Source organism: Sorex araneus, chromosome X (genome assembly GCF_027595985.1).
Source record: "Sorex araneus isolate mSorAra2 chromosome X, mSorAra2.pri, whole genome shotgun sequence".
NCBI lineage: Eukaryota > Metazoa > Chordata > Mammalia > Eulipotyphla > Soricidae > Sorex > Sorex araneus.
This window is the reverse complement of record NC_073313.1, coordinates 242859583-242881995: the sequence shown is the minus strand read 5'-3', so window position 1 is coordinate 242881995 and position 22413 is coordinate 242859583.

Sequence of the window (22413 nt, the reverse complement as noted above, 5' to 3'; positions counted from 1 at the left end):
CGCATAGAATTCAATAGTCCAATGTGTCTTGAAAGAGACTAATCACACTGGAAATATTACTACTAAAAATAATGAGAATGTGGGACCAGAGAGACAATAGAGTGAGTCTGGTGCTTGGTTTCATGAACCCCTGCAGGAGGGATCCCTGAGTGCAGAGCCAGGAATAAATCCTGAGTACTGCCAGTTGTGGTTCAAAAACCAAGATGATAATGATAGACAGGCTTTCCTAGCTCTGAATATCTAAATTGCTTAGAATGAAAAAAAAGTTAGATCTTTCAGGTACGGCTTAGAAGGCATAACTTTCAGGCCTGGGAGACAGTTTTAGCCCCAGCTCTGGAAGCATCCCCTGCCACCAGCACTACTTGATGGGTTTAGCCCTGAACTGGTTGACCTGCATAGCCCAGGAGTACTGTAGGAAGTGTCCTGAGCTTGCTGGGCACTGACTGGGATGCTCAACCCCACTAACACAAAGATTTGCTGTTGTTGTTGTTGGGCTGGAGCGATAGCACAAAGGGTAGGGTGTTTGCCTTGCAAGCGGCTGACCCAGGTTCGATTCCTCCATGCCTCTTGGAGAGCCCGGCAAGCTACCGAGAGTCTCTCACCCACACGGCAGAGCCTGGCAAGCTACCCGTGGCGTATTCGATATGCCAAAAACAACAAGTCTCACAATGGAGACATTACTGGACATTACTGGTGCCCGCTCGAGCAAATTGATGAGCAACGGGATGGCAGTGACAGTGAGTGAGAGTTGTTGTTGTTGTTGTAATTTCAAAGCATGTCTTTATCTGTCCCTAGTATCCTAGAATCAGGCCTTGTATCTTTTGGCCTCCAGCATCAGGATCCTTCTCTGTACATTTCAGCTACACATTCCTTACAAGCCCTGAAGAGCACGGGGACTGGGGCCAGAGGGCCCTGCCAGCCACTTCCTAGAGATGTGGGGGGTGAACGGCTAAGGGGGAGAGCCACCGTATGGTTAGAGGGTGGATCAATAGGCCTTTGGCATCCTGTCATGTCTTGACAGCACATCTTGTCACCACTTGAAGAAAAGGGACTAGGACAAATTGCTTTTCATCAAGTGGTAGCTATGGCTATGGTGGCTGTCCCATCTTTATTCTTATTTCCAGACTAAAGTAAATAAAACATTTCTTTCAATGCCCAGCCCCCCACCCAATTCTCTCTCTTTCTCTCTCACTCTCTTTCTCTCTCTCTCTATCCCTCTCTCACAGGTCTATTGAAAACTTCTTTACAAACTCCTTCAATCTCTCCTACTCACAAGCCTGAAATCATTCTACGAGTCCCTGATGTACCATTCACAAGGAATAGATACTTCTATAAAATCACCTTTCTCTACAGTAGCCCATTTGCTGTACTTTTTAAATTACCATATCTTAATGGGGAGAAAGAAAGTTTATATTCTCAGCAATATTAGAGGATAAAAAAAGACAAGAAGCAACTTACTTTTATTAATAACTTGCTGGAAAGTGGCAAGGCAACATCTGGAATACTTATTACCCATTTGGCATGCTGTTCATCTCCACGGATAAGATTCAACATGACAAGCTCTGTCAAAAGGAAATAAGCTCCATCTAGTTAAATTAGAATGATTAGGGTCATTTAGACAGAGGAAGTTTAATTTGTATGGATCTAGAAATTTTATACAAACTGGAATACCTAAGTATTTAATCTTCCCTGAAGCTCCATTTAAAATTGAAAGAGACTATTGCATAGATCTATTATGAGATGAGACATATTAGAAATTAATTTAACTATTACCGTGCTGTGGGCGTATAGCCCAAGAAATAAAAAAATATTTCCCTTGCAGCCAGTACACAAGAACAGAAGGAAACCTCCTGCAAGAACTCCTGAGTCATTCTGTGCTACAGAATCAGAAATGGAAACAAGCAACCAGAATTGAACTTGAGATTTTTCTGCTGGCTTTCTCAATTTTTTTCTGCCAAACTTAGGCTGAAAGCCAATGTCACAGAATTCAGTCCTAATTTTTCCTTCTACACTGGAGATTCTTTTCCCTTCAAGTGTCATAGATCCATTGAATACTCTGTTCAGGGTTGGCCATCCCTTATCAGAATAAAGTTTTTAATATATATAGACCTAGAGAGATAGCACAGTGGCCTGACACTTGCCTTGCATGCATCCAGCCAACCTGGTATTTGATCATGGCACTACATACAGTCACTGAAGCCCCTTCTGAAATGCTCCCTGAGTGCAATGTCAGGAGTAAGCCCTGAGCACCACTAGGTGTGGCCCCAAAACAAAAAAAAGTAATAATTAATACTATTGTGTAGTAAAGAATATAGGTGATTTGGAGGATGAGAGACAGTGCTGGAAATCAAACCTAGGACCTCAAACATGTAAAATAATCCCTGGATCCTGTGAGAGCACTGTAACATCGTAGCACTGTCATCCTGTTATCCATTGATTTGCTCAAGTGGGCACCAGTAATGTCTCCATTGTGAGACTTGTTACTGTTTTTGGCATATCGAATGTGCCACGGGTAGCTTCCCAGGTTCTGCCGTGCAGGTGAGATACTCTTGGCAACTGGCTGGGCATTCCGAGAGGGATGGAGGAATCGAACCCAGTCTGCCATGTGCAAAGCAAACGCCCTACCCGCTGTGCTATCACTCCAGTGGATCCTGCGAGAGATTTTTGTTAATTATATGGTCTTGATGGGCTGGAGAGATAGCACAGCGGGTAGGGCATTTGCCTTGCACGTGGCTGACCCGGGTTCGATTCCTCCGTCCCTCTCGGAGACCCCGGCAAGCTACCGAGGGTATCTTGCCTGCACAACAGAGCCTAGCAAGCTACCCGTGGCGTATTCGATATGCCAAAAACAGTAACAATAAGTCTCACAATGGAGACGTTACTGGCTCCCACTCAAGCAAATCGATGAGCAATGGGATGACAGTGATACAGTGATACAGTGACAGTGATATGGTTTTGATGTCAGTGGGCCCCACAGGTGACTTATGTGAAGTGGGGAGGAGAAGGAAAGTCACCTACAAATCCGCCTCTGCCACCAGGGACCCAGGGTTACTGGATTCTTGCCTTGCTCACAGAAAGCAGTGAAGTAAATAGATTTTATTTGGAGAGTCTTTGAAAGTGTGGAGGGGAAGAGGAGAGAGAGAGAGAGAGAGAGAGAGAGAGAGAGAGAGAGAGAGAGAGAGAGAGAGAGAGAGAGAGAGAGAGAGAGAGAGAGAGAGAGAGAGAGAGAGAGAGGGTAAAGTGCTCAAGAGAGAACGCGGACTTCTCCAAGACAGTGAGAAACCCTAGCTACATCCCAGCATTAGACATGAAAATGCACATCTCAAGAGGGGAGATGTAGGTGACACATGTGCTCGGGCACCATGTGTGCTGGGCCACAGGGGCGCAAGCAGCACATGGGGTCTGGCAGCATATGCGCGCCCTTCCTTTGTTCACGGTGTCTTTTATAGGCTCCTCGGGTTATCTTGATCAGGAAATTCTGGAGCCTTCTCTAGGCTAGATCACATTTTAATCAGATTCAGGGAGAGGTCCGAGGGTTTGAGGAACTTCATGTCGAGAGTTCCAACCTTCTCAGGATCTGCTGAAGGTCTTATCACATCTATTTTCTATATCCACAGGGTGGATGCATCAGTTCCACAAAAGGTATTATTGTATCACTGTCATCCCTTTGCTCATCGATTTGCTCGAGCGGGCACCAGTAATGTCTCCATTGTGAGACTTGTTGTTACTGTTGTTGGCATACTGAATACAACACGAGTAGCTTGCCAGGCTCTACTGTATGGGCAAGATACTCTTGGTAGCTTGCCGGGCTCTCTGAGAGGGACGGAGGATCGAACCTGGGTTGGCCACATGCAAGGCAAACACCCTACTTGATGTGCTATGACTCCAGCCCACAGGGTGGATAAGTCTTAGAATTTTCCTCCCAGAAGTTCTGTTGACCTAAGTTTCATTGTCAAGGGCCTTTCCCTGTCTACCTGCCTACATTAGTGTCAGATAATGCAAATGCGGCTACTACACTTGCTGAAAAAAAAATGCTTTCGTTAAAATTTATTCAAGTGAATAGTGATTGTTTACATGTTTGTAAACCATGAAATAACCACCAGTATTTGGTTCAAATTTCTGGTACTCCAGGTAAGTAGATGGATAAGATATGATGCAGTCAAGATGGCGTGGTCACTGTAGCCACTGGGACATTATGTGATATAAGTATCACTTGTATCACTTGTCATCCTGTTGCTCATCAATTTGCTCGAGAGGGCACCAGTAATGTCTCCATTTGACCCTGGTTCACGCTACTGTAGACCAATGGTGTCTGCTTGATCCAGGAGGAAGAAGAGCCTCAAACCATTCGTTTAGGGTCTTGACAAAGAAGTCCGACCATCTCTTAGGTAGGCAGCCAGGTGTTCTTTTGACGTCCTATGGAATCCAGTCAGTAATGGCTCTAGTCCTGCGGTCGTTTCCAAATCGCATTACATGTCCGGCCCATCTGATTTTCGATGCCTTGGCAAACAAGACAGCTTCCCTAATTCTCGATAATCAATGGAGGTCGGAACTCCTGATTCCTTCTCTCACTTGAGTGAAATGTGATACTCCAAGCATAGCTCTTTCGATTACTCTTGAGGAGACCTGAATAGCATTCTTATCCTGTTTTCGTAGGGCCCAGGTCTCTGAGGCATATGTTAGTGCAGGAAGAATGGTGGAGTAGAAAAGATGTGCCTGGAGTTGGAGGTTCTTCATCCTCTTAACAACTTCTTTGACACTCTTGAAGGTGTTCCACGCTGCTCTCTTCCTCCTGTGCAGCTCTGGTGCCAAGTTGTTCATCATCTTGAGTTCCTAACCTAGGTACACATAACTACTGCATTTGGAGATGTTCGTTCCATTGAGAGCGAATGGAATATCAGTAACTAGTCAGTTTCTCATGAACATAGTTTTCATAAAATTCAGCTGCAGTCCAACCTTTCCACACTCACAGTCAAAGTCAGCCAGCATTTGTGCCACTTGGCTAATGTTTGGTGTTATTGGAAAGATGTCATCAGCAAAGTGGAGGTGGTGTAGTTGCTGACCATCTGTCTTCATTCCCATTCTTTCCCATTCCAGTCATTACATGACATTCTTGAGAGTGGCACTGAAAAGTTTTGGTGAAATGGTATCAAACCCTGCCAAACCCCTCTCTTTACGTCAATGATCACTTCCTTCTGGAATAGTGAATATCCTGGTGGTGAATCTGTAATACAGCTCATGGAGGATCCTGATGCACTGAGTTTGAACACCCTGTTTGGCTAGGACTTCGATTACTGCTTCAGTCTTAACATAATCAAAGGCTTTCTTTAAATCTAAGAATGTTAGACATAGTGGCATCTTGAACTCTTGCGAAACCTCAATGAGCTTGGTCACCATGTGGATATGGTCGATTGTACTGAATCCTTTTCAGAACCCAGCTTGCTCGCATGGTTGTCCTTTGTCTATTGTTCTGCCAATCCTATTCAGGATGACTTGAGTGAACAACTTGTAGACAATGGACAACAGGCAGATTGGGTGATAGTTGCTGATGTCGTGGATGTCTCCCTTCTTGTATAACAGAATGGTCCTGCTGGTTTTCCATTGGGACAGAACCTTGCATTCAGATAGGTAGCATGTGAAGAGCTGAGCCAGTGTATTGATGAGTACTGGTGGCAGATTCTTCAGGTGTTATGGTCTGACCTTGTGATATGATCCACCAGGTGCTGTACGCTTCTTTACCGATAAAATGGCATGTCGGATTTTGGAAGGGAGAATGCTGGGAACAACATATCCATCCAGTGGAATTTGGTATGTGGGCAGGTGGATGTGGCTATCAAAGATATTCACGTAGAAGTCATGGATAATCTTTTCCATTGCCCTTCTGGAAGATGTGATAGATCCATAAGGATGTCAGAGGGCAGTCATCTTGGTCTTGTAGTTGGCCAAGGATAGGCGGGCATTACGAATACTTTTCCTTGCTTATGCCTCATTGGCCAATACTGCTGCTCTTCTCTCTCTTTGAGGTCTTCCTTTATCGATTCTCTGCACAGTTTTGTGAGCTCAGATGTTAGCTTCTGATTGCCTGTAGCTTGCGCCAAACCACGTTGGTAAATGAGCTAGAGAGTTTCTGAAGTCAGGCGTCTTTGTGTGGCTTTCTCTCTCTTGGTGTTCCTCACACAATCATGCTGTCAGTAAAACAAAAAACAAAAGAGCATTTGCAATTCTGTACTTGATAATTTTAAATATGTAACTTTCAAGTAATTCAACTCACAGAAAGTTGTAAAGTCAATAAAAGAAATACCATGTGTTTCCCAGTGTAATTCTCCTACAGTACGAAAACAGGTAACTGATGTCAGAACAATATATGGATATAAATATATGACACTTGATCAAATATGTAGGTTCCTGTAACTGCACAGAAGTTATGAAACAAAACTTCTCTATTTCAAATTGGCTCAGTCACCATTTGCACTCCTATACAAAATGCGTTTCTAACTATCCTTAATCCCTTATTAATATTACAATTGTTATCTGAATAGTTTTGTCACTTTGAGAATGTTTTATAAACAAAATCATATAAGATATGATGTCTTTAGATGAGCTTTGCTCACTCAGGATAATAAAGCTTCTTCTTTTGTTTGTTTATTTGTTTGGTAAACAATTTAGGCAAATTGCCTAAAGAGAACTCAGAAGAAAAGACTTTAGATCTCACCCTGAGCCTGAAAGATATAAAATCCTTAAGGAAAAAGTGCTTGCATGTAACCAACCTTGGTTCAATCCCCCATACAGACATACAGTCCCCCAGTCCAACCAGGAGTCATCCCTAAGCACAGAGCCAGGAGTAAGCCTGAGAATGGGTGTGGTCCCAAAGCCATAGATAGATAGATAGATAGATAGATAGATAGGTAGATAGATAGATAATAGATAGATCTTGAAGTCTCCAGTGAATTGAATTGTTTGCTCATTCTAAATTAATTTTTACCTCTGTACCTCAGTTTGTATTGTACTTGGCCCTTTGTAAGTAGGTTTCTCAAACCACTTGTGATGCTGTTGCAATAAACCTGGATTTGCTCATTTACTCACAGAGCAGCTCAATAAACTTTCAATTAAACTGGTTTTTAAAATTCTCTGCTTCTTTGAAATGGAATAATGATTGGCCACCTACCATCAAATTCAAAAGGGCTATTTTGGGAAGATTTTATACAGCAATTCCTGTACATCTTAAAGTAGAATTTTTTTATATAGAATCTTTAAATGTTCTTTTACATTTACAGTAATAATGTGTTAGCACTTTCAAGATCCTTGGAGATCTTCAAACAGTTCTTTCTGCAAATGAGTTGCAGAGAGATTTAAGCAATTCAAGGACACACAGCCAGGGGCAGATTCATGGAGTAGAGGGGAAACAGGTTGATAAGATTTCTATCCTCTTCACTAAAACAGTCTCCTATTTTTTTCGCCTAGCTGGTAAGCACTATTCCACATCCCAGAGCATCCAAAGATACCTTTGTCACTCCGTATCCTCTTTCTACAGAATCACAGTACAATTTTAAGTGGCAATGATTAAAGAGTAAACTGACCTAGTATACATTAACCAAGCTCTAAAACTAGAAGTTGAAGCAAGCGTGCATCATATTAAAAGAATGAAACAGAGAAATATATGGCAGGAATTGAGGCTGGGTTAGAATAGGGTTCCAGGACGTTCCTTAGAGACAGGGCATCTCCTCCAAGCAGGTACACACCCCGGGAACACTTGATGCCAGAAACTTCTGCAGTGATTGCAAGTCTGTAACCATCTCACTGTCACTCCAGCTGAAACCAAATCCCCTGTCATCTGTAGCCAAGCCTAGAAATAGTTCCATAGCCACGTTAATGACATTTGGGATGGGCACAAATATTTTACACAGTGGTGCCTGTTGGCTCAAATCAGATAAATTAAGAAGTTGAGCATGTTTCCACCATTTGGTTTAGTCTTATTTTAGTCCTCAAGTCTCTTTGCTCCCATTTTAAGGTCTGGCATTTTCTCACAGGCTAAGCCCATGCTACCTGGTCACTGAGAGAAGTTTCCTCAAGTAGAAGCACCACATGCCATATCCATTCTAGGAGACAGTCAGCAACCAGAAACCAAGCATGCAGCACTGAACTCTTTGTCTTGACACATTTAAAATTATTTCCCTTCAAAGATAAGTTAGTGACGTTTTTCTGAATAAAAGAGGTGTGCTTTTTTCAGAGTGAAAGAATATTTTTCAAGATCAGGTCATGAGGATTAGCAAAGAGATTGGCTTTATAGAGACTATAGATTTTAGAGTTAAAAAATAGCATCTTTGAAGAGAGCTACTACTCTGTTGTACTGATCAATGAATCATACCATTTTATTGATATTTTAAGGCATTTGTCCTGCAGAACTGCAATTTTGTATTAGCCCCAGATATATTTATATCCCCTGGTAGCTCTAGATAATAATGCTTGACTCTCTCTGTTCACTTCCTTGTGTGAACCATTCTTGAATTAGGGATGAGAACTTTGCATCAGAGTAGCATTTACATTCCCAGCAGAAAACTGATATAATAACAGAAAAACATTTTGTTGTATTAGGCATGAGAACTTTGCATCAAAGTAGCATTTACATTCTCAACAGAAAACTGATATAATAACAGAAAAAAATTCCATTCTCTTTCAATACCTACAAGTAGTATGATTTGGAGCCTATGGCTTAACATTTCTGTAATGAGATTCTTCAACTGTAAAACATAGACAGTGACCCTGCTTTCTATTACAGAGAGTGGTGGTGCAGGCTTAAAGAAACAATTATATAAAGGATCCTGACTGATTCCTGAGATTCCAGGCTCCTAAAAAGCACTTACTTGATTTTTTTTTTTTAAAGAAAGCAATCTATTGAGTTAAAAACACATAACTTGCTCTCTACCTTTTTTTTGGAAAAAAGAAGAGCTAGGAAGTTCTTGTTTTTTCTATGTTTACTATATTCTGTCTATTTCTTTGACTTTTATTTTATTTTCCTACCTGCTTTGGTTCATGGGCTGGAGTGATAGCACAGCGGTAGGGCGTTCGCCTTTCACGCAGCTGACCTATGTTCGATTCCTCCGCCCCTCTCGGAGAGCCCGGCAAGCTACCAAGAGTATCTCGTCTACACAGCAGAACCTGGCAAGCTTGCCAAAAATAGTAACAATAAGTCTCACATTGAGAGATGTTACTGTGCCCGCTCGAACAAATTGATGAACAACGGGATGACAGTGACCTGTCTTGGTTCATATAATAAAATTACCAAACCTATATACTAGAGATATAGGTAATTTCAGACTTGAAATAAAATATAATCTTCAAAAATAATCTTGAATAGCAACTCTACCTGGAAATCACTCAAAATGGACTTCCAAAAAGGACTTCTGGAATGTCTAGAGTGTTTTGCATCTTGATCAAAGAGGCAATACAAGTTAATGGGTATTTTATTAACACCTCAATAAAATGTCTGTTAGAAAAATTATTGCCTTTCTTTGCATTTATCATTGAAACATAACAGATACTTGTTGAATTATTGAGAAAAAACTTATTAGGAAGTAATAGATTTTGTTGTCCTTTCTGAACAAAGTTAATATTTTATATAAATTTGGGCAATAATTTTATTTTATTTTATTTTATTTTATTTTTGCTTTTTGGGTCACACCTGGCGATGCACAGGGGTTACTCCTGGCTCTGCACTCAGGAATTACCCCTGGCAGTGCTCAGGGGACCATATGGGATGCTGGGATTCGAACCCGGGTTGGCCGCGTGCAAGGCAAACGCCCTACCCGCTGTGCTATCACTCCAGCCCCTTGGGCAATAATTTTAAAGATTCATAAAACAGGGTACAGAACAATAATGATTCCTGGTCTTCTTATTTATTCTAAAATGTGTGTAAGGAAATAGGAATTTTGGAGGTGAGTGTAGTGAAAATAAAACTTGTCTTCTATTGATCTATTTTACATTACTACCTATCTCTGAGTACTATAAGGCAAAAGATACACTTTTTTAGCCTGATGGAAGTAAAGCTGTGTGGAGTGTACTATGTGAGGAGTCTCAAGAAGTTAGGTAACTGCACATCCCAGGAATATCCTGACACATGCCTTTTGTTCTGATTCATTGTTAATCGCTGCCCCCTTCTTTATCACTAAATGTGTCTTCCTTTGGAAAACAAATCATGCACTCATCCCATCCAAAAATGGTATGGTGGCATGCTTTATTTTTACAATATGCTTCTGAAGATTGCAAGGTTACCTAAGTCAATTTGAGTTTCACAAATGCTTTGTCCTTTGGTAGCTATTTGTAGCTTCAGACTATATGAAAGAGTAGTAAAAGCCCGATCTTCTTATAACTCACTACCAAGTTGACATGTCTTCTAAGAAACAAATCTCACAGAGAATTGCATCATCCTGACAAATACCAGTTGAAATAGCCATAAAAACATGCCTTGGGATGTTTTGTCATACCCAGATCACTGTCCTGTGGCACTTGAATGAACGAAGCCATCCTGAAGAGGGAGCTGTGATGGGACTCTAGAGATGAACATAAACTTTCTGGTCAGGTTAGTCACTAAAGTTCTGATTATGTTGTGGAGATCAGGAACAAAGAGTCTTAAAATGGATCACCTAAGTTTTGAGTTTGTTGACTTCTCTGTATATTTTAAACCTTTTCCAAGAAGTGTCTGTTTGATAATTTTGTCCAATCTACATAATCTTTAGTCACTCACCTTCCTATTTATCCTAAAATATGTAGTAAAGAGATAGAAATTTTGGAGGTGAGTTCAGTTCTTTAGTTTCACTCAATGCACCATGGGAAACAGAATAATGTTATTCATGCAAGTTGATGAATTTTCCCTGAGATTATGTAGAGCAGGTCTGCAGGACATGACAGTAACATTTTAAGTTACTATTCCTTCTGGTTTTGTGGACTCCAGAGAGGGTATTTTAAATGTTAAAGAATCACTGATATATCAAGCATTTCTACCCTAGAGTACATATTACAAATTATATATAATACTCTCCATTATTTCAAATATCAATTATATAATGTTCACTTACAGGCAAAATGCCTAGTATATAATCCATATGTACATTCAAATATTGAGCATTCAGTTTGTAATTGTCCTCTGAACAGCAGTAAATGACCCTCAAAAAATCAACTCTGACCTCCCACTCTCATGTTCTCCCCTTTCTCTCCAGAAGGAGAACTTAGGTACAAGTGATGTGCAGAATGACATCTTCAGAGATTTGTACATGAACTTCTGGGCCATAAAGACAGTAAAAATAATGCTAATGCTTACACTTTGTTCTAGAGCTCGTTCCCCTTGGAATTCTCTCTTTGGTCTTCTTTATATGACTCATGTCTCTTTCTCATAGAGTTGACTGGTTTGATGAATATAGCCTAGATTTTCTCCTGTTTTTATGATGTTAGACAAACCCTGGATAGAATCTGACTGAGGGAAATTCCTGCAGAGGAGAGAATTTAACAATGCATTTCTTTATGCGTTTTTTCTATCTTTTCCTTACTTGTGCAGGAATTAAAGGAAAACATCAAAGAAAACTCATAAAATCATGGGCAAAAGGAAAATAGGAGTATGCCTTTATACCTGCATCAAATCTAGACCTAAATTGAAAAGAGTTAAACAAGTCATAAAAATTCACATTAACCTGATTCATGAAATCAAGATAGATCAGGAGGGATTCAGAGGTCTAGCTCTTGAGCATATACTTAGAACACACTTTTGATTCTAGCAAGAGTGGCCATGCAGTGGACAGCAAGTTCCAACTCTGCACCCTGTAGCCCACCGCTATGCAAAACACACATGGGTCTTAAAGATACACATCAAAGTACTAACAAAGGTTCAAAGGCAACATGATGGGATATAAGACACAATTGTGTTGCAGAGGTTATGAGGAAGGTTTTGAAAGGAAAGGGTGTCAGGGTCCTTGGGACAGTGTGCTGAGTACACTGGTGATGAGTATGGTATTTAAATTATGTGCATGAGAAACCACTAACAGTATTGTTAACCACAGAGTCTCAATAAGTAAGAACAAAATTAAAAATAAGATCTATCTGGACAAGAGTTATAATAAAGAAGAGAAAAACCTTAACTAATGATAAAATACTAATTATTTAATTCACTATGCTAATTACTATGCTAATAAAACTCATATGCATCCTACCAGAGCAAATACAAAGTGTTCCAATTTTACCAACAGCTATTCTATTTATGAAAGCAGTGGTTAAATGAGTTTCCAGTTGGTATTCCACTGAGACCAACAATTAATAATCTACAAGTATTCTTAAGAGATCACTGTATCACTGTCATCCCCTTGTTCATCGATTTGCTTGAGGCAGGCACCAGTAACGTCTCCATTGTGAGACCTGTTGTTACTGTTTTGGCATATCAGATATGCCATGGGTAGCTTGGCAGGCTCCGCCATGCAGGCAAGATACTCTTGGTAGCTTGCCGGGCTCTCCGAGAGAAACAGAAGTATTGAATCTGGGTCGGCTGCATGCAAGGCAAACATGCATGTCTGTGCTACCTGCTGTGCTATTTCTCTGACAGACTGGCTCATTGGTATAGGGGTATGATTCTTGCTTTGAGTGCAAGAGGTCCCTGGTTCAAATCCTGGACATGTCCACTTTTGATGTTGAAGCAATTCTTAAGATATAAATAATGTATTTGAGTCTTTAAATTTCCAATAGGATCATTTCCCCAATTTGAGATTTCTTATTTCTAAAAGCATTTACTAGCATCGTTTTGTGGGGAACTAGTCTCTCATTCATTTTATTGTGAGATGCGTACGGGGAAAAGGGGGAGCATTGTTTATGCAATTTTTGAGAACAGAGAGCAGAGTCAAAAATTGTTCTCACATTATTTTAATACTGTGGCTGAAACTTTGTCCCTTTTCCTTTCAAATCTCTCATTCAGTCAACAAGAAAAGTTTTAGGACTAATTATGCAAAGACCTGTTCAAGCCTCAGGTGTTCCACAGTATCCTTCAGTTAAATGCAATGGTGTTGTGTTTGGAAGAACTTTGCATTGTCTCAAAAACTTCAGTTTCAAAGAAAATATGCATATCCAGACAATTCCATGCTACATATTAAATATAAATATTTCCAAAAGACTTCAGAGCTTTAAAAACACTTATTATTGAAGTGTTCAGTATTGATGCAGTCTTTATTGCATTAAAAAATTAATGTTCAGTATTATTTCAGTAATTACACTGAAATCATTTTGAGTGTCCTAAAATTTAAGTAATTAGGGATGCATAATAATTATTACATTTGTGTATACTGATTATCAATATTTTACTGATTTCTTCTTTTTATTTCTTCTTGCCCTTTCTTTCTTTCTCCACTTCCTTTCTTTCTTTCTTTCTTTTTCTCTTTTTCTTTCTTTTTCTCTTTTTCTTTCTTTCTCTCTTCTTTTCTTTCTTTCTCTCTCTTTCTTTCTTTCTTTCTTTCTTTCTTTCTTTCTTTCTTTCTTTCTTTCTTTCTTTCTGCCTTTCTTTCTTTCTTTCTTTCTTTCTTTCTTTCTTTCTTTCTTTCTCTCTTTCTTTCTTTCTTTCTTTCTTTCTTTCTTTCTTTCTTTCTTTCTTTCTTTCTTTCTTTCTTTCTTTCTTTCTTTCATCTTTCTTTTTTGCTTTTGTGCCACACCTAGCTGTGCTCAGGGCCTGCTCCTGGCTCTGAGCCCAACAACCACTGCCAGAGATTGAACCTGGGTCAGCCACATGCAGTTTCCCTACCCACTACATAAACTGTCATTCTGGCTATATATTTGCAATTTTTAAGCTTACAAGAGTTGGAATTAGGAACATGATGAAATTATGAAAACACTAAAAATATTAATTAAAAACTGCAATAAGTGCAATGAACTGAGGAATAAACATTAGTTAGCATTTTCTCATTGAACAGGATGGCCAAGTTTGGCCCTCTGTCTCCGTATTCTAATTGGAATTCATACAATATTTATCCAATAAATATTTATTAAGCACTAAAGTCAGTTTATATCCAAGTCCTGGCACCCACAACTATTAGCGCATACCCTGGAAACACGGTGTTTGAGTTTGAAAGATACTTAATATCTAGTCATCTGAGAAGGCAGGATAGCAGTTAACTTACATAAACTGAAAATTCCTGGATAAAATTACATCCCATGTTTACATTTTAAACTTACTTTGCTTTCAGTTATCTTCTGAAATTAATCAAGATAATGAGAACATTTTAGTATCTATCAGAGAAATTAGAGTTCCACCATAAATGTGAACATTCTTAATAAATTCTGAAGGAAATGGAGCAAATAAAAGGAGGAAGAATTAATTCTTTCTTGTCTTTGTCATTCTCATTAAAAACCCTTCAATCAGATGATGAAATAAAAGATAATCATGAGAAAAGGGGAGTGGAGAAATAACTACGGCAAGGATTCTAACCTTACCTGTCATGGGGTCGCATGAACATTCTACAACTCCCAGATTATTGAATTTTTTTCACACCTCACAACTCAACACGCAATACATAAGAAGTAAGAAACGGTGGGCTGTGGTGAAGACAGGCTGGCGAGCAAACCAGGTGCAGGCAGGACACGGCGGGCAGCGTTCGGTGGACCAGGAGCGGCCTCTCTATGATGGTAGAAGGATGAAGGACTGCGGACTCTCCGGTGTTGTCCCATCTCTCTCTCTATGGCACATGTAGTCGTTGTTATGGCCGTAGTCTCGGTCATCAGAGTTTCATCATCCTAGTCTCCTCATGGACCTCAAAGTCTCCAAAATCTCAGTTTTCCTCGTCTCCTTGTTGTCTTCTCTTCGTTGCTGTGCTCTTTTTCTATCTTCTTCCTTCGTGCTCTGCTTCTATGTGTGTTATTGGACTGTTTACTATCTGTCTCTCTAGTCTCTGACTCCCGTCTCAGTCTCTCCTTTGCAGTCTCGGTAGTCTGTCCTTTTCTAACTTCAGTCTTCTACATCTAACCTTGGCATTGTGCTCTTCTCTTAAGTCCTCTGTCTTCTGTCCATGCGATGGTGCTCTGTCTCACTGTCTCTGTCTCCTGCTCTCTAGTCTGCTGCCATTGTCTTCTTCAGTCTCTGGTCTCTTCTTCTTCTGACCTCTTCTAACCTTGTGACCGTGGCGACCTTGTAACCTTCTGACTTTTTCTCCCCAGTCCCTCACAGCATAGTTTACATAGAAATCATGTAGGGTGGGGGTACAAAGGTGGGGCTGAGCATTAACAAATCAACAAAGAGAGGTAAGGCCACTCCTCCAGGAGATTAACTCAAGGACAAAATCTCATCTAAGGAGATTACTTCAGACTACTAGGAGATCCGCTCAAGAGTGTGTTGCTTTCTTCTTTCCTCAGCTAGTAATTCACTTAAATAGTTATTGTAAATTTACTTCTAATATTTCTAGCAATGCCATTTTGTATGAGCACAGTAAGAGATATATCAAGCTTAAAGTTTTGCTCTTCCTAAGGATATTTCACTATATATTCCAGACCACAGCCCTCAGGCCAGGTTAGTCTTCCTAATTCCAGCAGGGTCCTTATTCAGTTACCTCTTTTGGGTCATGACAAGAGTTTGTCCATGACCCTACTCATTGTTAAGTATTATGGTGCTGGTGTTGGCCCCTTTCGATGCTAGGGTAGCTCACAGCTTGCCCTGGATCTATCAGTCTCTCATCAGGACCCTGCTCTGATGAGTGCTAGGAACTAAGGGCAACTGAGGCTTATGTCAAGTAAATATGGTTGCCCAGGAGTAAATAATATTATTTTGAAGTCCAGTGACTCCCATGTTACATAGCATAGCATCAATTGTCTTCCTCTGTCTATACAAAAAGGACATTGCTGAATAAACCACACAAATGACATGAAGGAAAGAGAAAAGCAATATAGGATTGTAGTTGTGCCTCAGTTGCTTTGTTGTAGGAGTAGCTCAATGGACCTTAAACTCCCTGCGGGAGCAGCAAAGACACCCTAGTGTTATCCAACACCAGATAGAGGCTGTGTGGTTATATAACTTTGCTAGAAATTCTGTTTTTAATTTTTTTTTCATTAAAGTACGTAAACCATGGAAATCAGAATAAAATATTTGAAAGAGGAACACAAAATTTATTTTAAAGTAAATAGGAATTATATAAATCAGTATAATTAATGTTAGAGATAACTTTAAGAGAGTAAGTTTTAAAAACAATGATCCTAGATTCACAATTCCAGATTAATCAACAGATTCTAAATGAGAGAGAGAAGTTACATATATGATTAGTGTTTCATTTTCTCATATTGGAGGCACTAGAAACTGCTAAACTGTTGAACTTCATAATAAAATTTGTTTGTCAATATCTTTAATGTAAAGTTGCCCAACGATGGATGCAAAATTCTAAGTAACTAGCAAAATAAAGTAAAAAATGAAATGAAGAAAATGTAATCAACTCTCATAGACAGAATGATTTATGTACATTAGGCTCATTTTTAATGAAATTATAGTGAGATGAAATATACAAAATTGTTACTAGTGACAGTAATTGCCCTTCTTTAATGGGATTTTATTGGAAACATTTAATGCTACCAGAAAGCACTACAAGGTTGCTTCTAGACTATTTTACAATCATGTCACTTAGCATAGGCATGTTCTGTGAATATTAATAGCCTGATTCCAAGCTGTTCAGCAGTGGTGACCTTCAAGTATGCTAAGCACTCTTTACAAAGCTTGAATTGAGAGAAAGAGATTTTATAGCCAAGAGTCCAGAGTCAAATTTTCTCTTTGAAATGTAAAAATAAGTGAACTGGAGGAAATAAAAAGGTACTTGATATCTTCTATGATTCATCTATTTAGTATTAAACTTATTTTATCTTAACATTGCCATTAACATACCTGAAAATGCTATTTAACCAAAAATAGAATTATTGAGGAAAATTGTCTTACTGTATAGCATAATTATACAACTACCATGATTGATTCTTGATATTTAACACAGGTATTGAGAACAGACCAAGGAAGCAACGTAGAAAAATCCCTATATTCTCAGGTATATGGACACTTGTTTCTTAAAAGTGTTATTACAAATCACTAGAAGAAAAATGTATTGCTGATTAACCTCTCCCCCAAAATTCTATTTAACAGCATACTAAATATATAGAAATATAGAAAAATTAAAATAATATTTAAGAATGTAAATCTGGAAATTATTTCTCTAAAATGAGTTCTCAAGGTCCAGAGAGATAGTACAGGGGTTAAGGACTTGTCTTGTCTGCTTCTGACCCATCTGAATTTGTGGCATGACATATGGTCCCCCCATGTACCACCAGAGGTCACTCATGAGCACAGAGCCAGTCAGAGCGCCTGAGAAACAGCAGGTGTGATTCAAAAAGCTACCCAAATTTTTAAAAAGAATTTCTCAAACAAAAAACTCAAATGTCACTGAAAGGTTATCGTGTATATCACTTTACCTTATTTCAGTACTCTGTTCTTGTCCAGAGTGATCATTTCCAACTATCGTTGTTATAGGAATCCTTTCTCTTTCCTAACTGCATCCCCAGCGATTTATGGCAAGCTTCCTACCACGGACAGGCTTTCTGGCCCCTGTTTCTACTACACCAGGGGTAAGTTTTCATGGTAAATAATATTATTGCCAATTTCTCAACCTTAATAATTATTGCAACACAATTTGAGAAATTATTCATTTATACACATTCAAATTAACATGTATTTTGAAACTTTATTTTTTGAGATTTTTTTTATTTTTGGCTATTGGGCTTACTTCTGGCTCTGAACTTGGGGATCATTCCTGGAGGGGCTTAGGGACTCTTATGATTTGCTGAGGATCAGATATGGGTCCACCATGTGCAAGGGAAGTGCCCGAGGCTGTACCTTGTTCTAGCCCTTTAATGTTTTTGTTCAAGTTTGGTGAGACATAACTCCGGAACTCATACTTGGCAGAAATGTATTGCTGGTATTCCTTTAAAGTAAATGCCAAAATATCTATTACTTTATTGATTCCTTTATTCTTTGTATATGCAATCAATTCTATATATAGCATATATATGCATATATATGGGGCTGGAGCGATAGCACAGCGGGTAAGGTGTTTGCCTTGCATGCAGCCAACCCGGGTTCGGTTCCTCCACCCTCTCAGAGAACCTGGCAAGCTACCGAGAGTATCCCGCCCATACGGCAGAGCTGGGCAAACTACCTGTGGAATATTCAATATGCCAAAAACAGTAACAACAAGTTTCACAATGGAGATATTACTGGTGCCCGATTGAGCAAATTGATGAGCAGCGGGATGACAGTGATACAGTGATGCATATATATTCTTATATACCTACATATATGTACATGTACTTAGTTTTGCATCAATGGTACAATGAATAAATATATGATGATGTAGTTATACTATGAAATATTATGTAGTCATAAAAGTTAAACTAATTAAAAAAATATATCAAGATAGGTGAATCTCACTGTCGTCCCATTTTCCATTGATTTTCTCGAGTGGGCACCAGTAATGTCTCCGTTGTGAGACTTGTTGTTACTGTTTTTGGCATATTGAATATGCTACAGGTAGCTTGCCAGGTTCTGCCATGCAAGCGGGATACTCTTGGTAGCTTGCTGAGCTTTCTGAGAGGGACAAAGGAATCGAACCTGGGTCAGTTGCATACAAGGCAAACACCCTCCTGTTTGCTCCAGGACTGATAGCACAGTGGGTAGGGCATTTGCCTTGCATACAGCCGACCCGGATTTGATTCTTCTGTCCCTCTTGGAGAGCCCAGCAAGCTAACGAGAGTATCCCGCCCACACAGCAGAGCCTGGCAAGCTACCTGTAGCATATTCAATATGCCAAAAACAGTAACAAGTCTCACAATAGAGACAGTTACTGGTGCCTGCTCGAGCAAATCGATGAACAATGGGACTACAATGCTACAGTACCATAGATGAATTTCAAAAACAATGCTATTAGGAGATCACCACAGTAAAATTCAGTCAAATAAGTTCTTTCAACTCTGTCCAACAAAGTCAGTCACAGAGAATAAGACAGATACTATGGCTTTTTCTGGCAGCAAGCAATCTCAGCAGTCCCCCCGCTACCCACAAAGAGGCCCTCGGTCTTTTATTAGTCTGGCAGCTCATATTCCCGCTCATTCCTGCCACATACACCATCCATCATGAGTTATTACATAGAACCAACTATAAACTATTAACACAGCTGTGGGCACAAAGGACATATGGCTGATTAGCAATAGCCTTGAAACAATGGAAATGATCTGTTCTTCTTGGCAGATCTTTTCCTGCCAGGCTATTTGTGTTCTGACCCCTGTAAGTTTGTCTAGGTCTATATTCTCCCTTCCAGAATGTTTTCTTCTTGCCTGCACATTTGCTGCTATTGTGACCTTGCTCTAAATAGCTGCCCAGGATACTGGCTAGATCTTAGCAAAATACAGAATAGGTATTGTTTATTATGAGTCTCTAGGTTTAATATTTTATACATTTTGTAAGTAAAACAAGAAGTAATTTTATAGGTAAGGAAAAATACACAAAAACTTTCAGAGTACCAAGAAGCGGACAACTGCAATAACTTTCAGCCTAGCAGCTATTTTAAGTACAGCATTAATAGGAAGTCCAGGAAAGGACTTATAGTTACTAAAAATTCTTAAAAGAAAATTTGTATTGCATGTGAATATCCATTTGAAAAAGACACAGAGAAACACTTGTCTTTTTCTTCAAAATATCAGAAACTGAGAGCGCTTAAAGCAAACAATGAATGCACCTCCATCTTGTTTTCTTAAATCTGAAAAGTGACTTTTGACTCTCCTTGTCAGATCTAATCTACTGGAGACTGTGTCTAGAAGATCTCATTGGAACAACTGGAAGATGGTAACTATAAAAAAGTATGGTGGCAGGAGACAGCAAATAAAATATAAAACTGGACAGATAGTATGGTAGGTAAGGCACTTGCCTTGCACACAGCCTAACCAGGTTCAATTCCCGGCACCCTAAAGGGCCCCCTTGGCCTTGTCAGGAAGATCCGTAAGCACAGCCAGAAGACCTGAGTGCCACCCAAATCCCCCAAAGAAAACACAGGTCAGGGAGTTAGCTCAAAGGGATGAAGCACATGATTTTGGCTCATAAGAGGCCAATGTTTGATCCCTAGGACTGGAGTGGTTTTTGATCCTCCTAACACCATCAAAAAAAAAATCTGTAGCATTGTAGCACTGTCATCCCATTGTTCATCGATTTGCTCGAGCGTGCACCAATAACGTCTCCATTATGAGACTTGTTACTGTTTTTGGCATATCAAATATGCCACTGGTAGCTTGGGATACTCTCAGTAGCTTGCCGGGCTCTCTGAGAGGGACAGAGGAATTGAGCCTGGGTCGGCTGCATGCAAGACAAACCCCTAACCCCTGTGCTGTCACTCCAGTACCTTTAAAAAATATTATTAAATGCTTAGAAGTCCCTAACTAGGTATTACTAGGTAAAGATCAATAATAAATGATGTCTAGTTGCCCCAAAAGCTCATTTTTGTGTATGTGTGGCTGGAAGAGTTTTACAAATCATATAAACAATCATAGTACAAAAAGGAATGTTCTATAATAAAACTCTCTACAAAGACAAAACCAACCACCTTTTAGAAATCATCATTATTCTGGGCATTCCCTCCTTTAAACGATATCATCCTGTGTTTATCCTTATTTATCCTTCTGGCTTACTTCATTTAATATAATATTTTTCAGTTCCATCCATGTTGGCATATTGAATGGCATGATTTTATCATTCCTTACAGAATAGCCTCAAAGTATAGAAAGAGAAGGAAAGATATTGAGTGGAGGGTGGGGTGGAGAAACAAGTGAGAAATTATGGGGATCAGTCATCAAGGGGATTCATGTATAGAGATGCTGCTAAGAAAAAAATAGAGCTAAATATCCACACCACTCAACAGCACTGATACAGTGAGACCCAAACTTTTACAACCAAACTTGAAAGGTGACGGTCAAGAAAGTCAAGACGGTTAAGATGGCTTGGGAGGGCGGAGTAGGAGAGAACCTGGGAACACTGGTGGAGGGAAGTTGACACTGGTGGTAGGATTGTCCGCCAAACATTGTACTCCTAAATCGCAACTATGAATAACTTTGTAAATCATGTTGTTTTAATAAAAGATAATATTAAAAGAAATCATCACTATTTATCCATTTTCATTCAAGTTTCAGAAGCCTGCACTTTTATTTTAGGATCTCCATGATCTCTCCAAGTTAACTTTTTGATTTTGTGTTCCTCACTCCCTCTGCACAACTAATCTGCCCATACATTTAATTGATATTGTCTTATCCTGTAGGGTTATATGTGTTCCTACTAGACCTTATCCTTATCCACTTGTTACAATTTAACTAAGCCTCTGAGATCTTCTATAAAATGTACCTCCTTCTAACATTTTCACCCATTCTCCTTAGTCAAAACTAATTTCCTTTTACTCTTCTCTAACAAGTTCGCTAAACTCATTGTTGTGAAAACAAAAATTAATGACTTTAGTGAGTAGTTATCTTTCCAAAATTTGGGAAGGAACAGTTTTTTGCATTACCTCCACACAGAGTTTATAACACATGCTTAGCACTGTAGCACTGTCATCCCATTGTTCATCGATTTGCTCGAGCAGGCACCAGTAATGTCTCCATTGTGGAACTTGTTGTTACTGTTTTTGGCATATTGAATATGTCACAGGTAGCTTGCCAGGCTCTGCTGTGTGGGTGGGATACTCTTGGTAGCTTGCCGGACGCTCTGAGAGCGACAGAGAAATCAAACCCGGGTCGGCTGTGTGCAAGGTAAACGCCCTACCCGCTGCGCTATAGCTCCAGTCCAACAGATGTTTAGTAAGTAGTTATGTTCCCTTCACAAATAGAGCCAGGCGAGGACCAGAAATGTAGAACACAGTAGAGCACTTGCTTTGTGTGTGCAAAGCCCCGGGTTTGATACCCAACACTGAAAAAAGAAAATAATAAAATCTCTTCAATCCTTCTGTTTGCATAATGCCATCCCTTCACAATAAAATACTTGCCAAATTAAAGTAAGCTATTTTTTACATAAACACAAATAAAGATCCATAATAACAAACTCCTTTTTTTTTAATTGAATCACCATGAGATACAGTTACAAAGCTTTTATGTTTGAGTTTCAGTCATACAATTATCAAACACCCATCCCTCCACCAGTCTACATTCTCCACCACCAATGTAACCAGTATTCCCCACCCCTTTCCTGGGTGGGGAGGAAAATTCTCCCTGCCTCTATGGCAGACAATTTCCCCCATACTCTTTCTCTATTTTTGAACATTATGGTTTGCAATACAGATACTGAAAGGTTATCACGTTTGGTCCTTTATCTACTTTCAGCACATGTCTCCCATCCCAAGCGAT